Here is a 14,362-nt window from a genome sequence, read left to right on the forward strand (position 1 = left end):
GAAATTAGGTTTTTTATACATTATAATCATAGTAAAAGTTTGTGTTGGGATAATTATGGAATAGAACATGTCTACTATATTACAGATTTAACTAGTTAAATAGTCTAAAAAGAATCTTTAGAGGGCCTCCCTGGTGGTGCAGCGGTTGAGCACTGGGCTGCGAAGCTGCCCACAGCCTCTGCAGCACTGGTTCGATCCCCGGCTACCTGCGAGGGTCCCACATGGCGCGCAGACCTCTCCTGCCGCACGCTGCTCCCCTCAGCAGTGTACTTCAGTCTGTCTGTTCTGCTCCCTGCTCTGGCTCTGGTGAATTCTCTCACCCTCCTGCACTTCTGACTGTACCCAGTGCTTGCATAAGTAAGTAAATAAATCTTAAAAAATATATATTAAAAAAAAAATCTTTAAAAAAAAATCTTTAGAGATCATTCTTCATGAACATGCCTTTGAAAGTCAACAATTTTAACTAGTATTTATGTTTTAAAAAAAATCTAGTTGGGAAAGCTACTGAATCCCATTAGAGTTGACACTCCTGTTCCAATCTGGTGAAAACACTGTAGCCTTAGCAACAAAACTCCTAAAAAAGATCTAGAGAGAAAAATGTCAATGCTGACCCTTTGATTACACAAGTCAGTTTATGTTACCATTCCACCTATTTTTATTCTCTTACCATTTGATCTATTTTTATACTAGAGAAACATAATAGTTTGATTTATTTGTATAAAGTCATTTTTTATCTGTTTATCTGTACCATTTTGCTATGCAAGCTTGTTTGCACAAAGGAACTTAAATCAGATATAAAAATCTTTATTGTCCTGGAATTTTATCTGTGCTGAAAAATGCCTCTGAGTATAAGCAAGGCTACCCGTACTTTATTTCCATGCAAGGGAAAGATGTCAACTGTCTTTAAAAATTGTCTAGATATGGACATAGCCAATGAATGCCTAGAGATCTCTGGATATGAATTTCTTCTGAATGACAGTCTCACTAAGTGCAGAACTTAGTGGCTTAAAGACTGAGTCTTTTAAGTCCAAAATATTTTATGTCTAGATTATAGTTCCTGGATCACCATGCCCTAATCATAATAGCCAATATAGCTCTATAAAAACAGGTAGTGAGGTTTCCAGGTGTGGAAAAGAATATTTATGGCTAGTGATAATCTGTGTGCCAATTAGGTGACTTATATATGGTCAGCCGGGTTCCTTCTAAGTGAGAAGAAATTGGGGCTTGTGGGGAAAGATGGAAACTTGGGCTATAGCCTATGGTCTTGGAAATCGATGAGAATAGGAAGGGTCAGAGATGATATCTGAGAAATGATGATATCTAAGTAATAACTGAGAAGTCCTCTGGAGTAAGAAAGAAGTCCAAACCTCATTTCAGTTCTGAGAGAGGAGGGAATAGTGTAGGGAAAAAAGAACTGTATCCAAAATGAAGTTTTCCTACAACTGTGTTGCTAGCCAGTGTGTCCCAAGGAATAAAAAAATATGAACTACAGTCCAAATCTGTAGATTCATATAATCCCTACCAAAACTTCAGTGGCATTTTTCACAGAAATAGAACCAAAAAAATCCTAAAATTTGTATAGAACCACAAAGGATGCCAAAAGCTACTTTGTTCCCAAAAAGAACAAAAACCAACTTAAGACTAGACTACCAAGTAATAGTAATCAAAACAGTATAGTATTGAAATAAAAACAGACACATGGATCAAAGTAATAGAATTGAAAAGCCAGAAATAAACCTACACATATATGGACAACTAGCAGTATAATGGAGAAAGGAAAGTCTTCAAAAAATGGTGTTGTGAAAAGTGACTGGTCACATGCAACAGAATGAAACACCACCAATAATTTACACCATATACAAAAATTAATTGCAAGCAGGAAATGCTTTGAATGTAAACCTGAAACCAGAGAATGCTGGAAGAAAATATTGATGGTAATAAGTTCCTTGACAATATCTTTGTGAATTCTCCAACAGCAAGGGAAATAAGCAAAAAGAATAACAGATATAAATCAAACTAAAAAGCATAGTGAAAGATATTATCAAAACAAAAAGACAGCTTACTGAATGGGGGAAGATATCTGGGAATATCACATCCAACAGAGGGTTAATATTCAAAATATGTGATGAACTAATACAATTCAACAACAGAACAGCTCAAATTAAAAGTGGACATAGTTGCTGAATAGGCAATTTTCCAAAGATAATGACCAATACAGGTAAAAGATGTTCATCGTTGTTTACTATTAGGGAAATGCAAATTGGAACAATGATATATTACCTCACACTTACTGGAGTGCCTATTATCAAAAAGACAAGAAACAACAAATATTGGCCAGAATATGAAGAGACCCTATGTGTATCATTGATAAGAATGTAAATTGGTTCAGACACCATGCAAAATGATATAGAGATTCCTCAAAAAATTAAGAATTGAAAATACTATATGATCCTGCTGGTTTATTTCTGGATATTCAAGGAATATAAAAATATCAAAAAATATATGCACTCCTATGTTCATTGCAGCAGCATTTATAGTAGCCAAGACCTGGAAATAACCTAAGTATCTATTAATGGATAATTGGATAAAGAACATGTGATGTATGTACACAATAGAATACTACTCAGCTATTAAAATAGGTGAAATCTTGTCATTAGAGACAGTATGGTTGGACCTTCAGGCCATTATGGTAAGTGAAATAAGAAAAAGAAACTGATTTCACTCTTGGAATATAATGAAACAAACAGCAAAACAAAGACAAACTCATAGATACAGAGGACAAGATGGTGGTTACCAAAAGAGAAGAGGAAAGACAGGCAGGTGAAAATATAAGGGCATCAAAATTGTATGGTATTGGATGGAAACTAGATTTTTTTTTCTTGCTATTAATTTTTAAATTTTTTTACATTGCTGTTCATATTTTTACAGTATTTCATCTCTCCCCTCAGGTGTAGTCCCTGTAAATATACCACCACCACATCACCTTTGTGAATCATCACCATGGTCCCTTGTGCTCTTCCCACCCGTTTCGATCCCTTTTCCTCTTCCTTGCCTTAAGCCTCAGATCTATAGTTGTACAAGTTTTGTCTCTTTTTTTTGACCCTACGTTCAATTTTCCTATATTCCTCCTGTAAGTGATATTATGATATTTTTCTTTTCCCTGTGACTTACTTCACTGAGCACAATCCCACCTCCATCAAGTTGCTGCGAATGGCATGAGTTCATCTTTTTTGGTTGCTGAGTAATATTCCATTGTGTATGTATACACTGCATCTTCTTGATGCAGTCATCTGTTTCTGGGTATTTAGGCTGGGAAACTAGATTTTGGTGATGATCATTTAATGCTGTATATACATACTGTTATAAACCAGTATTTCCTAAGTAAAAATTTATTAAAAAAAAACCACAATACCTTTAGCTCAGGTAAGGGAAGGGATTAAGTTTCAACTTAGTTCATTACATGCATTCTTTCCAACCTCACAACAACATGAGGGTTATCTCCATATTACACATGTAAAATAGGTTAAATAATTTGTTTAACTTAACATAAATAGAACCCATCCTCAGGTCTGACTATGAAGCCGATATTCTTTATCTTATTACCTCTCAGAGACTAAGGAGTAAGGGTGTTTACTAGAGTGTGGGGGGAAGAGGGTGGCTTCCTTTCTCCATTATGCTTCAATTCAGACAGACCAGAATGTCACGTGATTCTAGCCTCAAGTTGGGGAAGTAAGAAGTTGTAGCCACAATATTGAGTATCAAGTTGTATTAATTAAAAAAAAAGAAAAACATTTTCAAAATGAGATATTAATTTTAAGCAAAGTATTTTGGTGTATTACAGGAACATTCATTTTCTTCTATTATTTTCTCATTCTCTATTTTTATGTGACCAAATGCTGCATTATAATTTTGGCATCAACTTTATGGGTTTTAACCAGTTTGAGAGATAGACACAAGACATAGAAGGAGATTGAAGTGCATATATTGTTACCCAAATCATGAGACTCTCTAGTAAAACTGGGTAGGAAAATGGGGCCTAGGGCAGAATGAGAAAGTACTTGAACTCTTTTGAAGCTTACAACGATGTCTTCTTTCGTTGCTTGGAATAGAAAAGGTGGAGAGAGGGGTCCAGCATACTTCTCTAATACCACTCTGTTAGACTTGTCATGAAACCTGGAGTAGAGTAACAAGCATCCCTGGCAGTTTTTAAATGTTTTAGTGTATTGCAGTGTTTATTCTACTGGCATGATATGAAGTGATTTTAGGTATGTAGCAGTCAAGCTTTTTTTTTTTTCTTTTTTTTTTAAGATTTATTTATTTATACAAGCACTGGGTACAGTCAGAAGCGCAGGAGGGTGAGAGGATTCACCAGAGACAGAGCGGGGAACAGAACAGGAAGACTGACGAAATACACTGCTGAGGGTAGCAGCGGGTGGCAGGAGAGGTCTGCGCGCCATGTGGGACCCTCGCCAGCGGCCAGGGATCAAACCAGCACTGCAGAGGCTGCGGTCAGCTTCGGAGCCCAGCACTCAACCTCTGTGCCACCAGGGGAGGCCCTGTAGCAGTCAAGCTTTTAAAAATAATTAGTAATTGTGTATGTATTTTAACCTTTATCAAGCCATATATCACATTTTTTAAAGATTTTTTTTTATTTATTTATGCATACAGGAACTGGGGTATAGACCAGAGGTGCAAGGGGTGAGAGGATTCACTAGAGACATTGGGGAGCAGAACAGGCAGATCTACGGAAATACAATGCTGAGGGGAGCTGTAGGCGAGACAGGAGAGGTCAGCTGCGCCATGTGGGGCTAGCTCCTTGGCAGAGCTTGGAACTCATGCCACAATGGCTGAAGATAGCTTGATAGCACTGAGACTAACCCCTGCACCACCAGGGAGGCCCAAAACAACACATTTTAACAAATGATTTTACCAAAAGATTTTAAAAGTAGATATAAAATGCCTAAAGAAAAATGTATCGATATTAATGTGTGTGATATGCAAATATAGGAAAATCACATAAGGAGCATTTATATGAAGGAATGTGGGGAAGCTGTATTGGGATCTGTTGGCTTTAACAAGCAAGTCATAAGTCAGGTAGGCTGCCCTCTTAGCAGACTGTGTACAGGCCCACAGAGCTCTAGTGCTCTCCCTGTCATACCTAAATTGATTTTTCCTATACAGACTCCCTCTGCAACAATTTGGTTTTTACCCACAAAGACTCTAGTATTGTGAATTTAGATTGAATTCCATGCAGCAAGCACCCTAAGCTGAAAAAGCATTCCTTATTCTATTTCTTATCATTATTCCCAGTCATATCCAAAATAGCTCACCAGACTTTATGAAATGAACACTGGATCAAAAAATAGAAAAGTCCAAACTTCGAAGAATATAATATTATTCTTATTATTCATCTCTCCCCAAACTAAGTCCCCTTGCAGATGAAAAGCCCATAGAAATTGAAATTCAAATGCTTTCATTCCCAATTTTATATAATTGGCTTAGTCTCAGCCAGAGACTATGGCCTAGTCTCAGCCATGATGCATGTCCCCTGGTTCTGAATCTAAACTCTGCCCTGTAAGATGGAGTGCTGCTACTCATCTCTGATTTGCAAGCCCCAAATGATACTAACTCTTGTCTCGGCAACACTTCTGCTATCCTCATTTATTTTACTTCCCCTATAATCTTTAAATTTTATGACAGTGTAAGGTATGGGCTTTATTTTTATCCTCATTTTACAGATGAAGAAACAGGGACCGAGCAGGAATTATTGGGCACACACAACACAACTGGTAACTGGTGGCACAGAGTTTATCATCTGGAAAGGTGGTTTGACTTAAGTCTTTTCTTCTCAATGATGCTGGTTCCTTACAGCCTGTTTCAAAGAGCAATGGAATCTGGTGCTGCCTTGGGGAACACTGAGCCAAAAAAAGAGGGTGGAGGAATAAAGAGGCCACATTCTCTGTCCCTCTCTCTCTCTCACTTCAGCCACACCATACATGTTGTGTAAATGTGGGTTCCAGTGAAAGTTTGTTTGAAAAAAATCCCAAACACTGTCTCCAAGTTCTTTTAATCAGAGACCTGGGCTTATCCTTTCTCTGCTCTCAAGACAGTGTGAACCCACCCCTGACCTGTGAGCTGCCTCTAGGAGGAGGAGCACATGGAACTCACTGTCCTTGGGTTGAGCTCTGACTCCAGGACAGGGCTGTCTAAGCCTCTCCCATGATATCTGGCCACCTCAAAGTCCCTTCTCACCAAAGCCAATTAAATGATGTTTGTACCTCTGCCTTCTCACTGTTAGCACAGCTGGTTGAGCTCTCCTCCCAAGAGGGAAGTGATGTCCTCTCCAAATACCTTTTTTTTTTTTTTTTTTTTTTTTATACAATAGCTGGGGTATAGGCCAGAGGCGTGGGAGGGTGAGAGAATTCACCAGAGATAGAGTGGGAATAGAACTGGCAGACGGACCGAAAGCACTGCTGAGGGCAGCAGTGGGAGCAACAGAGAGGTCTGCAGCACCAAGTGGGAATCTCCCTGGCTGGCCAGGACTCGAACCCACGCTACGGAGACTGCAGACAGCTTCACAGTGCTGTGCTCAACCCGCTGCACCACCAGGGAGGCCCTCTCCAAGTATCTTGACAAAAATCTCAATGGAAAATTATATGAGAGAAACCTGTAACACAAAAGGGCAAGGTGGGGTCTCTTTTTCACAACATGGCTATAATCATATTTCAAATATGGATTTTGGCTATATCAAAAATGTGAAAGAGTAAATAGTTGATATAAAGATACATAGATAAATTCAGTTTCTCTGATACATGATTCTTTCAAGGGTATTTGGGCACAGATTTTAAAATACCTTGGAATCAGTGGACTAACATTATTTGTAGCTTAGTTTAATAGGTAACATTTTTGTATCTTTAAATGACTGCATTTAAACCTAGGATAATTTTAAGTGACCCAGAAAGGATTTTGGGGGTAAACATATAGTCTTAATTTTTAATTCCCTGATTTTATTGAAATATAAATGGCATATAGCATCTTATTAAACTTTATAAAGCATTCAATAGATAAAAACATGAACTTGCTTCTGAAGTGAAGAAGAATTTTAAACTTGGGAAGCAGAGTTCTCTGTGTGCTTTTTGTGAACAAGGGAAGAGGCTGAAGTGGAAGCATGTGTGTTCACATAACTAGAATCCCTCCTCAACATGACCTTGCTTCCCACTTGCCTTCTGGGTAGGCTTGGGTCTCATTAGGCATATTGTAGCTCCCTTAGGATGTTCTGGAATCCTTTTCTAGTTTCCTCACCCTGTAGCGAGCCAGCATTCCTCTGCAAGAGTCACGCTGGTAGAGGAAGACCCTGGGGGTGCTCTTCCTGCCCACACCCCAAAGGAGGTGCCAGAGAGACCAGCAAGCAGGTGTCATGCGTGTAAAGATGAGACACGTGTGGGCAAGGTCACACATCCCTTAGTGATCATGAGACATCATAAACTTGGGGATTTCAGCCGAGACTTGTCAAACTTCAAGCCCAGCTTCTTCTCTGTCCCTTCCTGCCCTTTCCTTTCCTGTATAGTTTAATGAGTCTAGGGTTTAATATCCTGGATAAGAAGGAATTGACAGCCTGTTCGATTCCACTTAGCAAACCACCTTCTCACCCCCACACTGTGTCTGTCTGCAGGTGTCATCATAGCGGACACGCTAGTTAGATCCTCATGGGTACACTGTTCCAGCTACTCATGTACATGAAGGTGCTCGTCAAAGTGTGATCCTCTTCCTCCAACAATAGGCCAAGACATTTGGGGATGACAAGTATGCCAGCTTCCTGGTATTTTCCTGAATGTTCAGCAGATTGTGAAGCATCGATTGCATGGGTGGCTTACAGGCTTTACTCCAGGACTGCTCAGGATTCCTGCGAACTGTGGTCATGATAAAGTTTGACAGTATTACTAGGATTATGACATGGTTAAGAAGTTAGGACCTGGAACTATACAGAGAGAAGTCTCATTTTTTTCTTGGCCAAGTTGTCAAGGAGTATACTTGAGAGATGATAGCTTTTTTTGTCATCTGTTACCCAGATCACACACCCCTTCATGGGATCACTCTGAGATCTCTGGGATAATTCACTGGTAGAGAATCCAAGTATAGTGTACTTTGTGACTCCATAGCAATCATCTGTTGGAAGAGGGCATGTTGGATATTTTGCTGGTCTTATTCCTTGCCTCCTAGGTGACATCTTGTCTTTGCTGCTCTGTAACTCGCTGTCTTGACATGCCAGTACCTATGCACAGAATAGTGGGTTTTCCACCATGATTGAAATGAGTTATTCCCAAGCTCTTACAGGACCTTTTGCCAGTATGGTGAGCTCTCCCTTTGTGCTTGTCTCTATTCTTATGGCTGGTGGAGGCCGTCCTGACTCCTCAAATATATACTTCTTAGACTGCAGGTGTGTACTACATAAAGAGGGAGTATGGGCAGAGGAAATAGATTGTTTTTCCAGAAGATTCCTCTTGGGAAGACTTTTTGTTGTGACTTGAGAATGTTAATTTGAAGATGTGGGGTAGGGACAGTGAGTGACACTTCTATAGTCACAGATAATGCAGAATTATGGGACATAATGTTGATTTATATACAGTGTGGCACATTTTTAAAATAATCATATAAGCTTGGAAAAATGGGAGGTATTTGGTGCCTGCCTTTTTGGTTCTTTTTCCCTACATAACATAATTTGCCACTGTTTCCCCTTTGGTTACTCTGAAGTGGAATATTTTTCTCCCCCAGGGATATAACCTGAAGCTCATGAACAGCCTAACTTGAAATATTTTGATATCTCTTTGTCTCAAAAAGTTAGGTGAAATTTATGTTCTACTTAATGTTATCTACATTTTAATATAAAAATATTTTGCGTTACTGACTTTTTCCCAAAAAAAAAAAAATTTCCAGGTAAAGATGATCTGGGAATTTGTACCATGTTTGTTAATCTGTGGCATCTGTGCTCATACCTGCCTGCCTATTCCTAGTTGAGAAGCTTATGTATCTGAGGACCAGTCTGCCATCAGAGGGCGCCAAGGTTTCAGTTTTGTCTATGCAAACTGGGCTGCTGAAAACTTCACCCAGACCTGGTATTATTCAATATACTAGTCCAATCAGTCAGTCTTACTGCATCCAAATTATAGGTCCATTAAGAGTCCTATACTAATTGTCCTCCTAAAATTTATAAACTATTAAAAAAATCGAAAGTCAGAACTTTATTGAGGGGCTACAAATGCAGATAGGTGCTCTTAAAGATACATGTGCAAGAGACAAACTGACTCATTGTATGTGTAAATAATACAGACTTAGATAAAGACTTTTTAGTAAACTGCAGCTGGTCAAATTATTTATCTTGGTGGTGCTGAATTAAGTTGCCAAGAAATAGTCCCTCCAGGGAGTGTGAAAGTTATTTAAAGCCCTGATTAAGGAAAAGAATCTGGGGCTCCTAGAACTTCGGGGATGGTCATAAAAATATCAGGGCATAAAGGCAGTCTTAGGATAAAAAGAAATTTTAAGCAAAAGCTCTGTACCCCAAGCTTACTGTTTCCTAAGCACACCTTGACTTTGCTATAATTTCCTATTCTAGAAATGCCCTCCTTTCCTTCTCTCCGTTTAAACTTTTCATTCATGGTAAGACTTAGGTCTAGTGCCGTATCCATATGAAGTCCCTCATTGTCCTCCCAGCTGGAGAAAGTCTTTGCCTTCAAACTCCCCCTAACCCAAGGCTCATTGTTGTAGTATAGACTAAATTGATAAAACGGAAACTATATCCAACACTAAGTTTAAGCTTTACACAGTTGTGACATTCCTTCTCCTGATTTGAAAATTTATTTTAAAAAATTTTATTTAGCTCTGTAAAACAGCCCACTAATTGGCAATGAAGTTGTTCAGTTTAGGATGCCATGGCTGGGACTTTCCTGATGGCACAACGGGTTGTAACATAACCTATGAAGCTATCCAAAGCCACTGCAGCACGAGTTCGATCCCTGGCCAGGGAGATACCCACATGGTGCAGCAGACCTCTCCTGACTCACCCGCTGCTCCTCTCAGCAGTGTATTTCTGGCAGTGTGCCAGTTCTGTTCCCCATTCTGTCTCTGGTGAATCTTCTCACCTGCCCTCCCGCCCCACACCTCTGGCCTCTACCCTAGTTCTTGTATGCACAGATAAATGAATCTTAGAATAAAAAAAAAAAAAAGATTCCATTGCAGGTAAGGGAACAGGAAGAGAGACCAAACATGGGGGGAGGGGGTCTAGGAGGGGCAGTGACTGCCAAGCTTATTGTGTAAGATTTTATCTCATAATCTTTGGTAGAGTGGTATCCTTACTTTGGAAATAACACGAGACTCAAAATAAGTAAATTAAAATGATATGGTAATAAATTTCAGTGATGTATACAAACCTGTTTCTTTCTTTCTTTTTTTTTTAAAGATTTATTTATTTTTATTCAAGAATCAGGGTACAGGCCAGATGCGTGGGAGGGTGAGAGGATTCACCGGAGACAGAGCAGGGAACAGAACAGGCAGACTGAAGAAATACACTGCTGAGGGGAGCAGTGGGCGTATATAAGCCTGTTTCTTTTGAATTCCAAGGCAGTTTTACTGCTTCATGGAGGCTATGAAATGCTGAGGAAAAAAAATAGCCAGTGAACCACATGATGTGTCATTCATCCATTTGAGGAAAAAAGTCTTGTAGTTTCTTTTAATCAAAACACTGCACCAAAGAACAGGCCTTTCACAGAATAGAGAGTAGAATGGTCTTAGATTAGGAAAGGCAAAATTCTTGCCTCTGCAGATTAATAAGTAGGTGAAGCTACTGAAAATACAAATACTTGTTATTACTTTTCTAGACCATTATGGTGGTTTATGCAGATGGGAGCTTGAGGGTAAGGATTTATTCCTAGGAGTGCCAGAAATCCATTGTACTTGGAATCCTACCACAGATGGAAGACATTTCCTGAAATTGATCTAGGTGTCAGCTCTTATGTATTCTTCTGTAACATCTTTGCATGTTGCATGATTTTGTTTGTTGGAGGAAAAGACTTGTGAGTTAGTGACTCATGTCACACTCCCTCCCCTAATGTCTTGAGCAAGAGGCTACTGGGAAATAGGAGTGAAGTGTACTGACCATGATGATTTTAAAAGGGAAGAGACAGCTGCTCATTTTCTTCCTTTGTCCTCCATGTGTGCCGTTCTGGCTCCTGTTTGCTTTCAGGACTTGATGGCAGCTGTGTTCCATGCTGCCAGCTCCTACTTGGTTTGTTTTTATGCTTGCTCAGCAGAGTGGGCCAGCCACTATCTTGACATATGTGGCTTCAGCTTGCATCTTGGTTCCTGATCAATGTATGCTATCAGGGGTAGGACAGATACTATCTGTTCTTGTGCTGGCTAATAAATTTTCTTTCTCTTTCTATTCTCCCTTTCCTTACTCCTTTTGCAAATAAATTCTTTCGTTGTTTCTCTCTCTGCAAAGTGCAGGGTGTGGACCCCCTAACTAGTTCATCACCTTTTCCCTGGATTTGCCCTGTTTCAGCTTGGCACCCAACAAGGAGCCAGACACCCATGGTTGTCCAGCCCTAAGGTCTCTTCCTTGCATTTTCCAGCATAAGAGTGGCTGATCTCAGCACTAACCTTAGGGCTGCTAGACCACAGGAAGTCTTTCTGACTCTGTGTTTGAGAGACAAGGAATCAGCCTGGAATTGCTAATCCAATTATTAGCGCCAGAAAGGTAGCCCATCCAAGCAACTGGACTGCACCACTAAGAAATGGCCTTTGTGTTTGTGGGTTGTAGATGCCACTTGTGACTTTCTATATGAAGCAGAAAAATTTTACCTTAGATCATCCCTTCACTGTGCATGTGCCATACTAGGTTTTGACACTATTAGAACAGAAGTGTGGACTTTGAGCTTTGGGTGCAGGGGGAAATATCAAACAGTTCTATTAGATAATCTTAATATGTAGTTGGTTGTATGTCACTAGTTCTTTAAATCTAGCTGCCTTGCTCCCAATCAATGCATAGTACCTTGATGATAGAATCTGAACCCATAACCATGTAGAAACTATTGAATCAGTGAATTCTAGCCAACCAGATTTGGCTTTCCAGCCTCTGCCAGATATAGACTGAAAGCTGTTTACAGAAGGGAGCAGTTTTATGAAGAGGGCCACCAACTTACAGGATATGCAGTGACTACACTTCAGGACACAATAAGGTCATCCAGCAGGGACATCAGCACAGAAAGCTGAACTGATAGCCCTGACCCAAGGGCTGAAACTTCCTCAAAATAAGAGGATAAATTTATAACAAGTTTAAAGTATTTCTTCATGGTTTCACACATACATAATGCTATGTGGAAAGAAAGGGGGCTTTTAATAGCCAACAACAAAGGCATTAAGCACCCACTGGAGATCTTGGCCTTACTGAAGGCAGTAGCTTTGCTATCAGTCATGCATTTCTGGCCACCAAAGGAATGTTTGTGAAATTGCAAAAGGCAACAGAACAGTTGATGGTGCAGCTCAGGGCACTGCTCATTCTGCTTCCCGAAAGACACTTATCTCTCTAATGGGATTATCTAAGCTTGTCTTCAGACACATTGACCAAGATAAGTAAAGGGTCTGTGAATGGGGATTTACTGACTTTGACCCCCCACTTGGAGAATGACCTCACATGAAATGATACTCATCCCAGAGGCTCTAGCCTACCTACTATTGAAACATGATGGGAGAGAGACCTTGCTAGAGTCTGTATGCCATATTTAAGGGCTCCTGTTTGCACAGAGTGGTTCAGCAGATCACCGAAGATTAGCATTTGTGCACAAACAGCGTCAAAATGACTGACACCCTAAAGATACTGGAGCTCAGTATTGGTGAATATGCCTTTTTGAAGACTGGAAAGTGGATTTTAGCCAAATGCCCAGAACCACTGGCAATTATGAATATCATTTGGCCTTTGTGGGATGGATAAAAGCATTACCCACCAGGACATAAAAGGCTTTGGAAGTTACCAAACAATTGCTGAAGGAAATAATTCCTCCTTTGGATTGCCAAACTCTACTCAGAATGAAAATGAGTCTGCTTTTGCTTCAGAAGTCACATAGGAAGTAAGTAATGTCATACGGATTGCTTGGAAGCTGTATACTCCCTGAAGATGGCAATCTACAGGGCAAGCTGAGAAAATGAATCACACCAAAAAGAAGACCTTGATGAAACCATGCAGATAAATCCATATGTGTTGGGATCAGGTATTTTCCATCATTCTCCTACAAATAAGAGTGGTTCCCAGAAGTGGACTATATTTAAAACCCTTTTAAAATTATCTTTGGAAGACCAATACAGGCTTCAATTTTGAACACCAGACATAGAATTAGAAAGTAGGATCAAATAGTTTGTACAGCATATCAAGGAAATTTTCACTGTAACTTAAAATTTTGCTCTCCCTAGGATTTTTATGCCTCTAGATGAACCATTACCTTCTTTCAGACCTGATGATTGTGTCTTATTCAAAACCTGGCATAGTAGAGATCCCTAACTAAACTGTCAGAAAAATACTCTAGTCCTTATGATATTTTACTAAACACTTCTTTAAAACTTGCAGGCATAAAACGGTCAGTGGGTGATGCTGCAGGCTCCATTCCCTGATGTCTTGAGTGGGGTCTGCTGGAAAACAGAGGTGGAACACAGCAGCCCTAAGGACTTTAAAAGGGTAGAGCAACAGGCGACTGCCATCTTACATATGCAATGGAAGATGTCCTCTGTATCAAGACTCTGACTCCTGATAACCCTCAGGCCTCAGTGGATAGTCACGTTTCACGCAGCTGGCTCCTGCTTGCAGCAGTACTTCCTCTGCTGAGCAGGCCAGATGCCAACTCACTACGAGCAGATCCTGCTCACTCTACACAATGGATAGCCATTGTCTTGCCATGTGTAGCTGCTACTTCAATGTCATTTCTGCTCAACAGAAGCTATCTGAGGGAGTGCAGATGGCATGTGGCCTTGTGCCAGCCAAGAAACTTTATTTTCTTTTTCTCTGTTTTCCCTTTTCTCACTATCTGCATAAATAATTTTATTGTTGTTTCTCTCTGTGTGCCCTGCATGCTTAAGTGTATGGTAGAGGACCCACCAACCAGGTTATCCCTTTTTCTCTGAGTTTGCCCCATTTTGAGTTCATTCAGGCTGCTTCCCTAAATGTTACAGTATTTGAGGTAATCTTTGGGGTCTTTTGTATTTTAAACAGAGACAAAGATACATGTTTTCTCTCCTTTGCAGAGATTATTAAGCTTATCTGAGGATATCTGACCGATATCACATTTTTCCTCTTCTATTGATCCCTCATCTTATTGTCTCT

General features: G+C 39.9%; 1 pseudogene; it reads left to right on the plus strand.

Moving 5' to 3' along the window:
* The first annotated feature begins 8,038 nt into the window (after nucleotides 1–8,038).
* Nucleotides 8,039–8,543, plus strand: LOC119242933 (mitochondrial carrier homolog 2-like; annotated as a pseudogene).
* Nucleotides 8,544–14,362: the final 5,819 nt, after the last annotated feature.

The sequence above is a fragment of the Talpa occidentalis genome, unplaced genomic scaffold (genome assembly GCF_014898055.3).
Source record: "Talpa occidentalis isolate TD23 unplaced genomic scaffold, MPIMG_talOcc4v2.1 talOcc4.13, whole genome shotgun sequence".
Taxonomy (NCBI): domain Eukaryota; kingdom Metazoa; phylum Chordata; class Mammalia; order Eulipotyphla; family Talpidae; genus Talpa; species Talpa occidentalis.